The 6,217-nt window shown below is 36.0% G+C and overlaps 1 long non-coding RNA gene across 1 annotated transcript; it reads right to left on the bottom strand.

Annotated features, from left to right (window-relative positions):
- Positions 1 to 4,882: 4,882 nt before the first annotated feature.
- Positions 4,883 to 6,187, bottom strand: LOC129352290 (uncharacterized). The gene is made up of 2 exons (XR_008604867.1): positions 6,133 to 6,187; positions 4,883 to 5,270 (listed from the first exon to the last, which is right to left on the bottom strand). It is a non-coding gene; the product is annotated as an uncharacterized LOC129352290 (long non-coding RNA).
- Positions 6,188 to 6,217: the final 30 nt, after the last annotated feature.

Genomic DNA, 6,217 nt, shown 5'->3' with positions numbered 1-6,217 from the left:
TGTTGGTTGTCAGGTGATATTTTTGCAAGTTAGCAGATCTTTAAACAACTTAATAAATTTATATACATGATGTTACCTCTGAAACAAAAGACAATAACAGGATGTAAACAGCTAAGGTTTGAAAAGTTTTGTTTTTCTATTTTATGTTTTAAATGTGAAATACTGGAGCAGTGTATTGATGTTTTCATTACTCTGGTTGACTAGTTTATTCTAAATTAGTATTATTTGCAGTGAATTAATGAAGATGTCTCACTACACCTAACACAATGCTTGAGTTGCACCAGCAGGCAGAGAAGTAGAAATGCCAACTGATAAAGCCTCATGGATTTTAAACTGTAGCACTAGATAAGCTACATAATTAATATTTGTGTCAAAATTAATCAGTAACAGTTAATAAAATTATTAATCTCAAATTTATTTAAAAAAAAAACAATAATAAATTCATTTGAATATTGGACCTACTGAAGAGCAGAATCTATAGTTAAACTATTTGTAATCCCATTATCTAGAGGTGAAGGATGTGCCTTAACTTCAATCCCTTTCTGACTCTTACATTCTCACTGAATCCGGTAATGTTACACAGTAGTCTCATGATGTCATGATGAAAATGTGAAGAACTTAATGGGGAGAGTTCAATTCTGAGTGAACCAAACAAATCATTGGTCAGGGATCAAACATCGGGTGTTAATTGATTTTAAGCTCCATGTGCAGCTGTTTCAGTTGCATAATGTCCAACTAAAACGATGAAAAGTTGGTCATGTGCACACAGCAGTTTAGAGGTCACATTAAGTTCACCTGAAATTTCACTTGAAAGCGTGTGTTTCCGAACCTGTTCTTTTTGTCAACATCTTGAGCAAAGATGACGTTTTTTTTTTTCATTTTGACGCAATCCATGATCAAAATTTTATTAAAAAACTGTTTATGGCAGAAAGTATTGATAAAGTCCATTATAAAGTTGTTAAATATGATTAAATGGCCGTCTTTGCATTTGATGACCACCTCCTGAAATCAAATATTATACATTCATTCATCTTGATCCAATATGGCAAAATACATTCAAAACTGCTGATTGGCAAAATGTCAGTTAAACAAACCATCACTGTATCAAAAACTGTATTTCTACAGTCCAGAAGGCAACACAAAACTGCTGGTGGGCTGCATTTGACCCGTGGGCCTTGAGTTTTGACACATGTAACACCTTTTCCTCTGTCTGTGGTACTAATCAGAGTTCTGAGCAGAGACAGGCTCTTCATCTATGTGTGTGTGATTTACCTTTGTTTTGTGGGGGCCAAGTATGTTACTGTTCTGGTTGCAGGGAGAATTTAACTTCTCATTCATTCACGAAAAAGTGTGTTATCCTTTTTGTCTTGGTGCAGGGACTCGCGCTGAGGCTCTGTCTGGCTTGATGCCATGTGGCAGAGCCTCCTTTTTATGTGCATCTGAGAAGGGAGAGCCTCTGCTGCTACATTTAGAAACCTCAAGGCCTGTTTTTTCTGGGTTCAGACCCTTGTTCAAAACAGTTTTGAAAAAACTGTAGTTTAGACTCTCCTTTTTGGTTTTCAGACCTGGATCATCTCCCTGTACTTGCTGTTTTGTTGCTTGTGATTCAATCAATCCATTTTCCAACATTTTTAAACAAGATGTTCATCTTTGTGGAGGCAGACAGTCTCCACAAAGTCGGCACCAGCTTTTCAAAGTGTTCAGTTTGCTATCTCATCATTTTAGTTGGATTGAAGTTGATGAGGAGAGTAATGCTTATCAGATTCATTCATGCTGAGACCTGGTTTCACAAGGTGACCCTTATGAATTCTTTTTCATTTTCACAACATACCTTTCAGAGAAAAGGAAATAATAGGAAAGATCTAATATTAGAAATTTGGCACAGTTTATTTAGATTACACAGGGGTGGCACTGATGTTTGGTTCTGTTGGGTACATCAAGGTATGAAAGGCAATGAAAAAGCAGACAACACGGATGAGCCTGACTTCATAAAGTCACTGTTTAAGGTAATATTGCAGCACAGTACTGGGCTGTTGTTGTTGGGCGGGGACTTCAACTGTACTATGTCACAAATATTGGACAGATTACCCACTCCAAAAACCCCACTCTCTACAATGAGTAGGATGCTTAAATATCAGATTATAGAGACAGGTATTGCAGACGTATGGAGAAGCAGATTTCCCAGAACTAAAGACTCAAGCAGTCATGCATCCTACTCGAGGATCGACTATTGCTTTACCCCAAAGTCAGAACTATATGGAATAGTAGATATAGAAATATTACCTATTACTATTTCTGACCATGCACCTGTCTTATTAAAATGGGACATAGGCCAACATCTAAACAATGGAGGCTCATATGGAAGTAAATATGTGCCATCAGGATTTTAATAAAAAATGCCTCTGAATTTTCAACGTAAAAAAATTCAGTGATAAAAAAATTCGCTGTTAAAAATTCAACGTCTAAAAATTCGCTGTAAAAAAAATTCAACATCTAAAAATTCGCTGTAAAAAATTCAACGTCTAAAAATTTGCTGTTAAAAATTCAACGTCTAAAAATTCGCTGTAAAAAATTCAACGTCTAAAAATTCGCTGTAAAAAATTCAGCGTCTAAAAATTCGCTGTAAAAAATTCAACGTCTAAAAATTTGCTGTTAAAAATTCAACGTCTAAAAATTCGCTGTAAAAAATTCAGCGTCTAAAAATTCGCTGTAAAAAATTCAGCGTCTAAAAATTCGCTATAAAAAAAATCAACGTCTAAAAATTCGCTGTCTCAAATTCAACGTCTAAAAATTCGCTGTTAGAAATGACAAGGTTACTTCAGGTCACAGACATGCGCAATGGACGTCAGAGTCCAACACCCAGCCAATCACAAGACGCCACGTCATAGAGAAGAAATACCAGCATCACGGAGGCTGGCGACTATGGAGGCGAAAGGTGAGTTTAATGCTTTCATATTTCTGTAGTACATTTCATTTTGCGCCTGAGGTTTGATACATTATCTTAAAGCTCGATTTAAAACACGGGTTTGGTCCGTTGTTAATCTTAAAGCATGTAGCGCAGGCATATAACGTCTCGCTACCTCCTAGCATCCAGCCCTTCCTAGCCTCCAGCCCCTCCCCGCTGTCCCTCACCCAACTTCCCCGTTTTATTTAAAAAAGAAAGAAACTTGGATCTTTAAAGAGAACTGATGGGTGGCGACTTTCTGGGTTGTTTGTATCTTGTCTTGGGTGAGACTGAGACAGGCGGTCTTAGTAAAGTCCAAATTTTTCAGGAGATGCTACCGCTCTCCACCATGGCTTAGCAAAGATACAGGCTTTAGATAGAAGACACGCATCCCAGGCTGAGCAGTGTCAATGAGGATGAATGAAAGCAACATTAGTTATTACATATTAACTAATGTAATAAGTTAATATGGCTGCCTTGTGTGCTTCAAAGAAGGGCTGTGAACACTTCCGACATTAACTATACCCACAACCCCATTCTGTTCATCTACTGTACTGTTAATGTGACTTCATTTATGAATGAATTAATGAATTTATTGTCATTATGACATTATAAAAAATACTAGTTACCTACCAAACTGTAGATTTACTTGTGTTTGATATAGTTTCTACAATTTTAATGGGAGAAGAGCACAGTAAGATTGCCATCCTTTTTGTAAAGTACGGAAGAATTCACTTATGAATGAAGCAATACATTTATTGTCATTATAACATCATCCAAAATACTGCTTTTCTTATCTGACGAGTATTGATATAGAATATTAATTGCTACAAAACGTTGTCCTGTTACCTAGTAACACTATAAACAATCCCCTTTGTTTTATCGGTTCATTTTAACTCATTTTGAAGAAAACATGCTTCTAAGTATGTCAGCTAACTAATTTTAGATTAAATATAATAATTGCGTCTGTTTTGTCATGTAAAGCACTTTAAAATGTTTTGTATATTAAATATGCTACACACAAAAAATGTCCCTGTCTAAGGAGAAATATTTTTGAAATTTACAGAGGAGGTGATAAAAGTTTTTGTTTTATTATATGCAATATTGTATTTACATAAAATTTTGACAGAATTTTATTAATTGCACCCGAGTTGTCAATATTAGTCTATAGAAGACTCGGGTGCAATTAAAATTCCCACTATTTTGTATCTCCACAGTATATTTTTGGTGACAAAGAATGTTTGAGCTATGCTAAAATTTGTCATTTTTGTTGTATTAATTGGCAAATCTTTGTGTTTTCCAGGGTGTACAAATTCCAGAAATTGTACGGAAGGACAGCGGGTTTCCTCTTCACGAGTCAAACGTCACAGTACCAAACTAATTTGCAACTGACTGATGAACAAATGGCAGCCTAAAGAAATGCAGTAAACCCAAAAGCCACATCACCGTCTTCTGAATGTGACATTTATATTGCTGCAGTTCAGTTTTGTGAGCAGTTTTTTACTATGTGAAAGTTGTCTTCAAAATAAGACTTCCGCTCTTCAAAATGAATCATGCTTTGAATTTAATTTTCACGTTACCTTTTTGTAATTATGTTCAATCAAGTTAAATTCTGTGTATAATAATTGTATAAATTGTGCTTAACATCTGACTGTATATAGGTAACTAATCATAATCAGGATTTTGTCTGTGATTAAATTCAAAGCATGACTTATTTTGAAGAGCGGAAATCTTCACATTTATAAAATGTAAAGGAAAATGCTGATTATGTTACCATAAATGTGAATTTTAGTGCTTTATGGAAGTTGTTACAGAAATAAAGTGTTTAAAATTTATAATTTGATTGTTTTTTTCTTAACTCAAAAGGAAGCTAATAGGTACATTTGTCCATTGTTGTAGTACTTTAAATTTCTGGCATCATAAGAATCAGAAAGTTAGTTTGTCTTAGGTAATTTATTTTGTAATACTTCAAGCATAGATGAACTCATGCAAGTACATTCAATAAAATTTTGCATAAAAACAATTTCAGTTTCATATTTAAAACTGCCTGTACAAACAGTACGGACTCGGACAAATGAAGTATCTACTCTGAACATTGTTATTCTAATTCCTCTAGTTTTGTCAAAATCAGATATATGATTTTGACAAAACTAGAGGAATTGAGAGTACAAATAATATACATGATTATATGAGTATGCAGAGCCATGTCTTTTTCTATCTCTTAAGTCCATCTTCAACAGCCAGGGGTTCTCCGTTGCAGGTTTTTGGAGGAGATGGTCTGGACAGCGAGAAATGGCCTTTGAAGCATCGCATATGTTATACCAGTCTAAGAGAAAAAAACATAAGTTAATGTAGTTACAGGAAAAAGTTTAAATTTCATATGGTAATTGAAGAGCTAGTGCATCAAAAACAAATACCAAAGTAAGGTCAGGGTAAAAAAATAATTTTTTAAAAACGTGTTTAATACAAAGTAAGCGTTAAAACATGCCAAATTCCTTTGGAAGACAATTTCTGTGTAGCTGAAGTCAATGCTTATGACTATCACTATTTGTGTCCTAAATGGACATACATAGGCCTGGTGTGTCAAAGTCCAGTCCTGGAGGGCCGCTGCCCTGCAACTTTTAGATGAGCCTCTGCTGCACCACACCTGGATATAATAATTAGATCATTAGCAAGGCTCTGGAGACCTGATCTTCACAAGGAGGAGGTAATTAAACCATTTCATTCCAGCGTTTTGTAGTGTGGCACATCTAAAAACTGCAAGACAGCGGCCCTGGAGTACTGGAGTTTGACACCTATGACATTAGCACCAGCTATCAACCACTCACCATCACTGCCTGAAGAATATAATGTAAATGGCCCAAACAGTGTTTCAGTCACTTCTTAGTTTTCACCCAAGACAAGATACAAACAACCCAGAAAGTCGCTACCCATCAGTTCTCTTTAAAGATCCAAGTTTCTTTCTTTTTTAAATAAAACGGGGGAAGTTGGGTGAGGGACAGCGGGGAGGGGCTGGAGGCTAGGAAGGGCTGGATGCTAGGAGGTAGCGAGACGTTATATGCCTGCGCTACATGCTTTAAGATTAACAACGGACCAAACCCGTGTTTTAAATCGAGCTTTAAGATAATGTATCAAACCTCAGGCGCAAAATGAAATGTACTACAGAAATATGAAAGCATTAAACTCACCTTTGGGTTAGCGTTCGCCTCCATAGTCGCCAGCCTCCGTGATGCTGGTATTTCTTCTCTATGACGTGGCGTCTTGTGATTGGCT

The sequence above is a fragment of the Poeciliopsis prolifica genome, unplaced genomic scaffold (assembly GCF_027474105.1).
Source record: "Poeciliopsis prolifica strain line A6 unplaced genomic scaffold, Auburn_PproV2 SCAFFOLD074, whole genome shotgun sequence".
Taxonomy (NCBI): domain Eukaryota; kingdom Metazoa; phylum Chordata; class Actinopteri; order Cyprinodontiformes; family Poeciliidae; genus Poeciliopsis; species Poeciliopsis prolifica.
This window is presented reverse-complemented; position numbering and strand designations above follow the sequence as displayed.